Genomic DNA, 11,596 nt, shown 5'->3' on the forward strand with positions numbered 1-11,596 from the left:
TGTAAAACATACTTGCTAACCTTGCATTCCTTACACTTCAGCTTCCTTCCTGCTGTCTTAAATTCCTACCCCTCCCTCCACTGCTTCCATCAGGAAACTAGGGGCAGCACTGGGTCACCCTCAACATTTGTTTTCAGAGTGTAATATGTTCTCTCTTCTTTTTAGGAACATGGGCCTGGGCATGCTCATCAGCCATTCTAATGACACAGGGCTGCAGGTGCTTTCAGGAGGCACTGAACCACTGCTCGGCAGTAGGAACACTTGCGAGTCTGTCAGGAATAGTCACACCCTGTGATGTGGTGGTTGGGGCTGTTCCTGCTGGTGAACTGTCTGAGGTGGTTGCAGGCTCAGGGTGTGTTGGTAGGAACCACCGCATCAACTGCCAGCAGGTCAGGTCCTCCCTTCCTTCTCAGAGCCACATGAAGTCAGGGCCACTGGAGGTAACAGCGGTGTCCAGGCAGATGGGAAGCCACAAGTGACTCAGAGCAAGGGGCATGGTCAGACATGGCAGGAAGAATGGCCCCTTTGGCTCCTCTTTGCTTTTACCTTACTGATCACACAGGGCTTGAGACCAATGTGAGATCGGACCTGTGGTCTGCCACAATACAAATGATAAAATGTCTTGGAGATGGCTCTTCTGCCTTTCCATTTCTTTGAAAGGGTTTGTGCAAGATTAAGAATCTTTCTTAAAAGGATGAGGGATTCACCCAGGGGGCATCAATAACTAAGATTCTCTTTGTAGGAAGTTTTTTACTTACAAATTCAATTTCTTTAATCAATACAGCGATTGCTCAGCTTTTCTATTTCTTCTTTATTCAGGTCTGGTGATTTGCATGGTTCTAGGAATTCTGTCTTCATCTGAAGTTATTCAGATAACCTACTCTACTGTGGTGACATCTGAAGGAATAGGTCCTGCACTTTCTCAATATCCTCAATATCATGATCAGTGCAGCCATTTGTGTGTGTGTGTGTGTGTGTGTGTATGTGTGTGTATGTGTATGTTGTCAAAGAACAGACCTTCCTTTTTTGTTAATTTTCTCTGTTGCTCTAGGCAGAAATCAGGGCAGCCATTAGACTCACTTGTGCTTTCTTCTGGTCAGGAATCACCATCCTTTACATCCTTTATGAAACTATCACTAATAAATAGGTATACTGAGAGGATCAACTTGTTACCCTACCATTTCATTTTCCCGCATTTCTCTCATCTTTTTCTTCAACTTTTTACCCTCCCTTATTCCCCATCAGTCCTGGCTTTTTTTCTTCCTCTTTCTTTTCTATTTTTTCTTTTATTTATATAAACCTTCGATTCCCTATTTTTAGATTCTCTCCCTAACTAGCAGATTGGCATGTCTATCCTTAAAAGAGCATACTATAGGGATACTGCTACATCTATGTTCATAGCAGCACAATTCACAATAGCTAGACTGTGGAACCAACTTAGATGCCCTTCAATAGATGGATTAAAAAAATGTGGCATTTATACACAATGGAGTATTACTCAGCACTAAAAAATGACAAAATCATGGAATTTGCAGGGAAATGGATGGCATTCGAGCAGATTATGCTAAGTGAAGCTAGCCAATCCCTAAAAAACAAATGCCAAATGTCTTCTTTGATATAAAGAGAGCAACTAAAAACAGAGCAGGGAGGGAGAGCATGAGAAAAAGATTAACATTAAACAGGGACGAGGGGTGGGAGGGAAAGGGAGAGAGAAGGGAAATTGCATGGAAATGGAAGGAGACCCTCATTGTTATACAAAATTACATATAAGAGGATGTGAGGGGAAAGGGAAAAAAAATCAAGGGAGAGAAATGAATTACAGTAGATGGGGTAGAGAGAGAAGAGGGGAGGGGAGGGGAGGGGGATAGTAGAGGATAGGAAAGGTAGCAGAATACAACAGTCACTGGTATGGCAAAATGTAAAAACGTGGATGTGTAACCAATGTGATTCTGCAATTTGTATACGGGGTAAAAATGGGAGTTCATAACCCACTTGAATCAAATGTATGAAATATGATATGTCAAGAGCTTTGTAATGTTTTGAACAACCAATAAAAAAAAAAAAAGCATGTCTATGATGTGAAGCAAGAGACGAAGGAAGAGGGGTTTAGTCCCCCCCACACACATTGATTTCTATGTACAACTTTTCTTCTAGTCTCCCAGGAAAGAGACCTTGGGGTAGTGTTTGACTTTTCCTCTCCTTCACTGTAGTATACTCTAATAATCACAATTTAGCATGTAGACAGATTAATTGTGCCATTTGTACTTGTTAAAACTTAAAATTTTCCTTTAACAAGTATACTCATCTAAAAATTCAAATAGTGCTGCTTAATTTGTGACAAAAATAGTCTTTGCCCACACTACACATTCCCATTCCCAATTCCTTCCACCACATTTATCTCTTAGCTACTTACTTGGAATTTACTCTGATTTTGAAAAGATCTTTCTTATAAGGCCTTTATTTCCAATGTGTGGACTCTGGATCCTAGCTCTAGCACCCTCACTTCCTGAATGAAAACCCAAGACTACACAGAGTTAGGGTCACCCTCTTTCTTAAAAATGGCTGTGGCCGTACTTTGTCCATTAATGCACCATTCAGTATCTACTTTATCACGTGATGATCATGCACAGCTGAGGCACAGGCTGCAGTTACATCTCCACTTTTGCTGGTTTCAGTTTTTGCCTAGCTTTTTGCTCATCAGCTTTCTTGTATGGCTTTTACTGATCATCACCAAACTCTGAAGATCTTATTTAAACCTCAAGCACATGAGGTGCTTCACAGCTTCACTCTTTGCTGCAGATGTTTCTTCTGGAGGCCTACACTCTCCAAGCTTTTGTCCTGGGTTTCCCCTTCTCTTCTGTTTTATAGGCCCTCAATACTCTTCTTCTTGACTTAGAATATCCTCCACCAGCTTTCTGAGTTATGGCATCTGATAGACAACGTTTTTGAGCTTGCATACTTTAAAGTATCTTTATTCTGCAGAGAATTTAAGATTTTAATGGATTATTTTCTTCAGAATCTTAAAGTTAATGGTCTAGCATAGTTTGGCTTTCTGGGATTTTTCTTTATTTGGTACTGGGGATTGAACCCAGGGGCCTTTTATCACTGAACTACATCCCCAGACCTTTTTGTTTTTTGAGACAGGGTCTTCTAAGTTGCCCAGGCTGGTTTGGAACTTGAGATCTCATGCCTCATCCTCCTAAATAGCTGGGATTAGAGGTATGCACTATAGTGGGATTCTATAAAGAATTTCCATGCCATTGTAATTTTTTTTTTTAAAAGAGAGTGAGAGAGGAGAGAGAGACAGAGAGAGAGAGAGAGAGAGAGAGAGAGCGAGAGAGAACTTTTAATAATTTTTTAATATTTATTTTTTAGTTCTCGGCGGACACAACATCTTTGTTGGTATGTGGTGCTGAGGATCGAACCCGGGCCGCACGCATGCCAGACGAGCGTGCTACCGCTTGAACCACATCCCCAGCCCTCATTGTAATTTTGTATGCCTTAAATGTGAGCTTTTTTATTTCCCCTTCCAGAAGCTTTAATAAATTTTCTCTGATGTTTTGAAATTTTGTAATGATATACCTTGGTGTGGATCCTTTCGAAGTAAGTTTTGTGTTGGGTCCTTGGTGGTTCCTTTCCATGAGAAAATGTCTTCAAGATCTGGAAAGTTTTCTTGCGCTATTTCTTCATTTCCTTCTCATAATTTTCTCTATTCTCCTTTCATGTAATTCCTATTTTTCATGTCAGACCCCTTGAATTTATCTTCTAGTCTTCTTGTGCTCTTTCTCCATCATCTAAGAGTGTTGTTGAATCTGTCTTCTATTAATTCACTGCTTCTTTAATTTTGGGGAGGTCTTTCTTGTTCTCTAGATGGACTTCTCTTTCATTTGTAATATTATCTTCAGAGACTGCCAACTATAAAGCATTTTATAACATTTTTCCCCTTGCATTTTTTTTTATTTTAGGTTTTTCTCTTCCTCCAGTGATTGTTGATCCTTGTTATTTATGTACATTCAGGAGTAGGCAATGTTCTACTCTAAGTGGTACCTGAGAATTATAATATAGTGGGCCTTGCCTTCTGGTCATCCCTGACACCCTGACACCGCTGAATGAGCCTCCTGTTTCTTGGGAGGATGGTTGTCCTGGTTGCTGGGCCATAGCACTTGGTTTTTACCCTTCTCTCCTAGGTTCGCACCTTCTGCCTTAGGTCATTCCTAACCCACTTATTCTTTTACCATCTCCTTGTAGTGTTTCTCATTCCCTCCTGGTCCACTGAGGCTGCTAATGCAAAGTCTACCACGCGGCCTGCGCAGTGGTTTCATTAATGAGGTTCTAGGCATAAAGTTAGTTAGACGAGATCAAAATAAAAACACAAGACTCAATTACCTTAATTCTATTGCTAGGTCCGAGACGGCTCCCCTCTCTGGTTCGCTCCTCTAGCCGCCCAGCAGGGCAGCAAGGATTACTCAGGGCTAGCAGGAGAGAGAGCACGCCGGGGAGTAGCCTTTTATTAGGGAACCAGAGATTCAGGGGAGAATTCCATCCAATGAAGGTTGAGGGGGGGCTGCACTCCAAGGTCAGGGTCAGCGATTGGGTCCCCGGGGTCAGTGGTCAGGCACACCCCCACACGGATGGGCTCTCTCATCAGGAGAGGGCCGGGAAAAACTTCGACTTATGCCAAAGTGCCTCAGACCCTCAACGGGAGGCACCCGATCACGTGTGAGAATGGCTCCCAACAGCAAAGTACTGTAGAGGGGGTGGTTTAGAAACAACAGGTTTCTCACAGTCCTGGGACTGGTGACTGAAACTAGAATGGCTGGTTCTCTGAGGGCCCCCATCTGGATTGCAGATTGTCTTCTCCTTGTGTCCTCACCTGGAAGAAAGAAGGTGAGAGAGCACTACTCTTATTCTCCAAGGCTACACCCTCATGACCCAATCATCTCCCAAAGCCTCACCTCCAAATGCCATCACTGTGGAAATTAGATTTCAACATAGCATGATGGCCCTTGCTATATGTCTCACCTGTTTTCTAACATTTCACCTATCACTCTGTGTCTCCTACCACAATCTGTACTCCTTAAGACTGGATGCTGTTTCACCTGCTTTTGTGATGAAACGCCACCATCCTCAGTCTGCAACGGGTGCTATGCACTGTTTGTTGATTTTACTTGGAAGAAAAAAATTAGTATGAAGCCTCAGCCTCTTGGCTGGAAAGATTCCTTCACAGATCTTTCAGTGTTTCTGTGGTGTCACCTCAATTTGGCATTATATTTTGAGTTCTCTATCAAGTGCTTTGCCAGAGATTCTGAAGGAAATCATAAAATGTGTATCCCAGAATGATACCTAAACATCTTATTCCCCTGGCAGAAGCCTCATTAGCTCGCCGGGGTTTAGAGCAGACTTACTAGGACACAGTATGCGTCCAGGAAGTCGGATATACATCCTCTTAGGCCGATTATTACTGGGACGTGTCAATAAGTTAAAAAACGAATCACATTGTTTCCCAGGTCCTGTCATACACGTGGATGCCCAAACGTTCTCCTGATGGTGGAGAAAAGAGTGGAAGAGAAACTAGGGGTCGTTCCGGGGGAGCGCGGCCCCCACCCTCTACCCGACGCAGTGACCAGGCACAGCGGCCGCGCCGTCCTCCAAAGCGCCAGCGTGGAGTCCTCGCCCGGATCAGCACGGTGCAGCGGCCAGGGCCCGCTACCGTCGCAGGATCCGAGCTGCGGGACGTGGACGTTGGCTTCCGGACACTCGCCATGAGACCTAGGCCTACGAAGAAGAAACTGCCACCGCCAAGCTGGCCCTCCGTCCCGCAGGACGCTCTATCTGCAGGGCACAAGAGGAAAAATGGCGAAGTCCGCGAATCGCCTGAGGAAGTGAGGCCGGAAGTTGTATGGTTGCCGGGGCAACAGGCCGAGGCGTCCTTCCCCCTCCGCGCCAAAGACACACACCTCGCGCCCGCCCCCGCTCATACACATGCGCATCTCCCGCTGCGGCCTGCCCCTGCGCCTGCGCACCACGCACCCCGCCTTTCGTCCGGGCCGTCCCTGCCCCGCCCCGCCTCCACGGCCGGGCGGAAGCACTTGGGCGGAAACGGAAGTGAAGCCGAGGCGGCGGGGCGGAGGGTGGGGTGGGTGTGTTGGCGGCCCTTCTTCGCGTCTCTAGGTAGGGCCGGCCTAGGGACCTGACAGTGGCCGGTGGGCCGCCGGGATGGTGGCGAGGGTCCGGAGGGGTGGCGGAGGTGCGGACGAGGGGCCCTCTGCGGCGGCCCGGGTGGCGGCCGGGATGGTCGGGGGCGGTGGCGGAGGCTCGCGCGGGGGCAGGGCGTGCACCGCCCGGAGGCCGCGGGGAGGGGGAAGCGGAGGGCGAGGTGGGGGCCGGTCTGCCGCGGGGTGCAGAGCCTTTCCTTTTTGACGCCAACTCTGTGCCTGATCTCTGACCGTCCGGTCCTGGGACTTGCTTTTGGTCCCTTTGCCTCGCTCGCGGCCTTCATGCATTCTCTGATTTTTTATTTTCTCATCCTTTCCCCCATCTCCCGCATCGCCATTGGGTTCCCCTATAGTTTAGAAGCTATAGCTGTGCTTTTTTGCCGGTTGAGCTCTGGGGGAGAAGCGCCACCAGCACAGCGGTGTCAGGTCATTCGCTGCTCTTCTAGGCCTCCTTGCCTACCAGTTTTTAAAATCTCTCACCACCTAGTCTTTCAACCCTTTGGCCCACGGAGAGGAATACAGTAGGTGACATCTGAGGTCCCTTGAAGTTTTATAGCAATCCAAGATTCTACCCTATTCCTGAATTGGAATCTGGGTATCATTTATGAGGCAGATTTACTTGAAACTAATGAAGTTCAGTCTTTCATGTCCCTCAGTCGCGTGGGTTGCTTCCAAGGCCCTGGGAACTCTGCTGTCCTGTGTTTATGATTTGTTTTTTGTTTTTTACAAAGAAGAACCCCAAGTTGTATATTTCATTCCCTATACAACTTGCCGTTTGTCATACTCTGCTGCCTTGAGATTTACCCTCTTGTCCATCCGACCTTCCCCTCCCTAACTCGTGCTCCTTCATCTTCTAGGGGTGCTCATATGGACGAAGGGTGTTAAGCATGAGCTAACTCAGCTCGTTGGGCAGGACCTTATAACTCTTGCCTTGCAAGTGTAAGTGCAGGTATTGTTAGATTCATTTCCCTACAGAGTTGCTACCTCCTTTAAGAGGTTGATGGTGAAATGCATAGGAATCTACTTAGCTGAAGTCATAAAAGCACTCCTACCTCCATAGAAACTAGAGTTGTACACCGGGAATTCATTCAGAGGAATTTATTGCTACCTTTTTTATTACTATATTATTGCTACCTTATTTTATTACTTTGAAAACAGGGCAATCCTAATGTGATCAGTTATTTTTATAGAGTATAATAATAAACAAATAATTGCATTTTAGTTTGCTTTTGGACATGTTTCTTTGTAAGGTATTTTATTGGAAAATCTTAAGGGATTTTAAAGTTTAAGTTATTAAAATGAACAATAATGCTTAAAGTTTTTCTAGAGGAGTTTTAGTAGTTTAGAGTCTACCAGATTAGGAGGTAAATTATTATTTTTTACAAGTTATTAGTGAGTACGTAGATTTGTCTTCATTCATACAGTGAATCTGTGCATTTGTTAGCCAAAAAAAGCCAGCTCCTGAGCACCATTGATAGACATAGTATTGCTCAGTGACTATGTAAGTCAATTTATTATAGAACTTTTTTAAAAATACTTTTTTAGTTGTAGATGGACACAATATCTTTATTTTGTTTATTTTTATGTGATGCTGAGGATCGAACCCAGTGTCTAACACATGCTAGGCAAGCACTCTACCACTATGCCACAACCCCTTAGTACTTTTATTATAAAGTGGGCCACATTATATCCTTTAGTGTATCTGCTTGCACACATCTGCATATGTATGCCAGGTTCTGTAAAAGTGGTCAGTATTAATACTGTCGCGTTAGGAACCCAAATTTAACTCACTACAGATTCTTGCAAATTATTACAAAGTCATTTACAATATAACCATTGCCAACTTGAAACAGAGAAGCAACTTCCTGAATAGAGATTTTGGGACAATTTAGGTTTTTGCTCATGAAGCACCAAGATAACCCATTTAGGATGGAAATTGTTCTATAATATGTTCTTTTTCTGCCTAGTGTGACAAACATTCCTCAGTGGTCTCACATGAATATTGAACTGTATGTAGTTTTTTAATGTTGTGATATAAACAGTGATGCAGATCTTTCCTGGAGTTTTTAGGTCTCTGCTTTTTTTTAGTGGGGTCTTTTTTTGTTTTTAATTCTTTTTTTTTTTTTTTTTTTTAGTTTCCCTGTGTCAGCTGTCAGAACTTCTTACTGCTGTCGGTATACCTGCCTAAGGTTGCCCTTTCCATCATGTATTCTTCTCTACTTGCTACTTTGGGTTTAGTTGTTAGAACTGAGGAGAAAAATAGTCCATAGCCGATAAGAGCCTGAAGGAGTTTCTCCTGAAAATTTTGTTTTAGCTTTAACTTGTGGATTTTTTGATATATATCAGACCTTATTCTGAATCCTGAATAAGTAAGGCAGCATAACTATTTGTAGGTATACTCACATTTTTGTGTGTGTTGAGTGACATTGTTTTCACAGTGCTTCCTGCACTTGTAAGAAGATTTGTAGAACTGCAGTTGGGTAAGGAAAGGCAAAGGGCTGTTGGGAAAAGCCAGAGACCCTCTTGTCACTGTTATCCTTGGAGGGCCCTCGGAATGACTAGGAATAATCTGTGGGTAGGAGACTGTAGGCCCTCCTGGTGTGCGGTGACCAGGTCACCCTCAGATGCATCTGTGTCAGTGGAGGGGTGAGGCCTAAGGAAAGGAAGACAGGCTTTTGAGATTGGTGGGCTTGGATGCTGCCATTCCTCTTAGTTAATGTCTGTGGCCTTAAGCAAGTGGTTGTTTTCACCTAGCACACACTGTCAATTTCCTCCCCCATAACTACACCTGTACTACTCTTTACTGCAATGTGTCCTTGAGAAAAGAGGCTGAACAAAACTGATGTGTGGGACTAGGGGGCCCATCTGCCACGGGGCTTTTGAAATAAATTACACATTTAAAGTGTCCCATTGGTCACATTTTGACATGTGTACGGCTCCAGATTTTCTTCTGTCCTGCAGGAGCCACCATCTGGTTCATACTTTATCCACAGCCCTAGCAGGGCTCTGGAGTGTGGTAAACACTCCTTGGGCATTTACTTAGGTGAGTGTGGGAATTTGGTTAGGCTGCCAAGTACAGTTATCCTTATGCAGGGGTCAGGCACATGTGAACTGTTCATGTGCCCAAGAGACCTAGAGGAACCTTGGCATAGGTCAACATGAGGTGGGGCTAGGCTGAGGTGTGCTGCTCTGTCAGTTTCCACAGATGTTTAGAAGTTGAAAGGAGTAAAGGAGTTCCTGGATTTGTCTTTTTTCCTTCCACTTCACGTTTTAGTAGCCCAGCAATTGAGACAGGCTTCTCTGTCAGAGGAAAGTGCAGCTTGGCCTAGGAGCAGCAGCCTCCAGATCCACTGCGCCTGCAGTTCCTTGTAGCTCCTCAGAACTTCCTGCATTGATGTTGGTGTTGATTTTGCAAGCCCTGTGTTGGGCTGCTGGAGGATAGCATTTCTTCACATTCTATCCTAGGATCCATGTGGGGTCTCAGAAATCTTTGTGGATTTCTATTATACATTTGCCCTTGCATTTATCTATTATTTCAAATAGATTTGGGGCCCCTTATATGAGACATTGTGCTAGATGTTGGGATGAGACAGATGACCATGTCGTTGTCCCGAGTGGCCCACCTTAATAGTGGTGGTTCCCCAGTGTCCCACACTGTATTTAGGGCAGTGAGACTCCTACCTAATGAGACAAGATTCCTACTTTCTTTCTAAATGGCAGTGATCAACATATAAAAAGTTCCTATATGAATTGCAGGGAGAATTAATTGAAATCTCAATTATACGTATTTGTTCAGTCATTCTTTAATAACTGCCTTTATAGAAGGAGAAGCCTCCATATATGCATTCAGCAGTAAAGGGAAAACAAAAAGTAATTACTTGAGGTGATAGGCGCAGTTTCCTGTCCTTTTGGACACTTCTGTCATCTCATGCTGACTGCACTTGTGCTTGGGTGATGCTTCCAGACCTGGCCATCAGGGACTTTGCTCTACAAAGTGGGCGTGGCTAGTATTTAGCACTTGAATTCATGAAAGTATGGGAAGGCCTCCTTCAGCTTCATGTATTCCCAACTCCTTTCCTACCCTGGTTCTTTTTTGGAAATGCCAAAGGAGAACATTTTTTCATGTCGCATACCTGAGATTTATCTGTGACTCAAAATGTGAGAAATTGGCAGTGTGAAAGGCAGGAAAAGCTTGTGCTTGCTCAGGTCAAACAGTGGGCTTTTCACTACTAGTGTGAGAAAGGGGCAGAAACATCTGAATAAAAGCAGAGTCTGGCTTCTTGCAAAATAAAGTGGTTATTTTGAGAAGTTTACTGTTGTCATTTACAGTTTCAGTAGAAAATGATTGCATCAAAAAAATTTTTTTTTAATGTCAAGGAAAGGAAGACAAGTTCAAATGTGACAAAACCTGCTGTGCAGGTGGGGGCATCATTCTGGAAAGCGATTGGTGGGGTTTCTGTGCCCAACTCTTAGCTCTCTCTCCACCTGTGTGCTGTTTTCTCCCGGGTCTTGAGTGGCCCAGCCAGAACTTCTAGGAGCTGTCTGAACTGAGGGCTTATGGGAAAGGAATCAGCAGGGGCTAGCCATGCACTCTGCGATATCCCAGCTCTCAGCACAGACCTGTGAAGGACATAGAACTGAGTTAGTCTCTGATTTATAAGATTTATCTTTGACCTGCTTAATTCAAAGTAAGGCATAACATAACAGTTTAGAGTCTATTCTAACCAACATTTGTATTTCTTTCCCAAAGCCTGTGCCCTGCTTACTATGTTATAACAACATTGAGGAATACCTTTAGGAGCCAGGCATATATCTCAGTGGTAGCTCTTGCTTAGCTCCTGTGAGGCTATATGTTAGATCTCTAGCACATGAAAAAGCAGTGTAACCATCGTGGAGAAAAGATCCATGTCCATGAATCCAACAGAAACCCAACAGCTAAGAGATAATTATGTTATGAGGCCCAGTTTCTACTGTAGTAACTCCATACTTTGACTTTGTTTCCATAGCAAACTCTATACTAGTGATAGTGAGTAGTGATTTGAGGCATATGTATTCATATAGTCTCTTTAATAACATATGGTCAGGACTTTGACGAGTTTCCATATATAATAGGTGATATTTATCTCTGCCCATATATTATATATTTTCATTTTTAATGACTATTAAACAGATAGCTTCAGATTAAACCATTACAGGTCAGTGTCCAGTAGCAATAAGTATATTTTTTAAGATAGTCTTATGAGGGTGTCTGTCGTCATCACAGTGATTTGTTTACAGTTCCTTCACTTGTGATTTAGAACTTTTGATTTCTATAAGGGTTTCTTCTTTTTTTGTTTAAATATTTATTTTTTTAGTTTTAGGTGGACACAATAACTTTATTT

General features: G+C 43.8%; 1 protein-coding gene across 3 annotated transcripts in view; it reads left to right on the plus strand.

Moving 5' to 3' along the window:
- Positions 1-11,596, plus strand: part of Fam120b (family with sequence similarity 120 member B) — a 69,633-nt gene that overhangs the window by 7,106 nt on the left and 50,931 nt on the right. Inside the window, exon 1 of one of the 3 annotated variants that reach the window (XM_077801607.1) lies at positions 6,126-6,171. The exons of the other annotated variants lie outside the window; for them this stretch is intronic. The gene's annotated coding sequence lies outside the window, so the exon portion shown is untranslated. Of the gene's footprint in view, positions 1-6,125; positions 6,172-11,596 lie in introns of those variants that run through there. 3 annotated transcript variants of the gene reach the window in all.

The sequence above is a fragment of the Urocitellus parryii genome, chromosome 8 (genome assembly GCF_045843805.1).
Source record: "Urocitellus parryii isolate mUroPar1 chromosome 8, mUroPar1.hap1, whole genome shotgun sequence".
Lineage (NCBI taxonomy): Eukaryota > Metazoa > Chordata > Mammalia > Rodentia > Sciuridae > Urocitellus > Urocitellus parryii.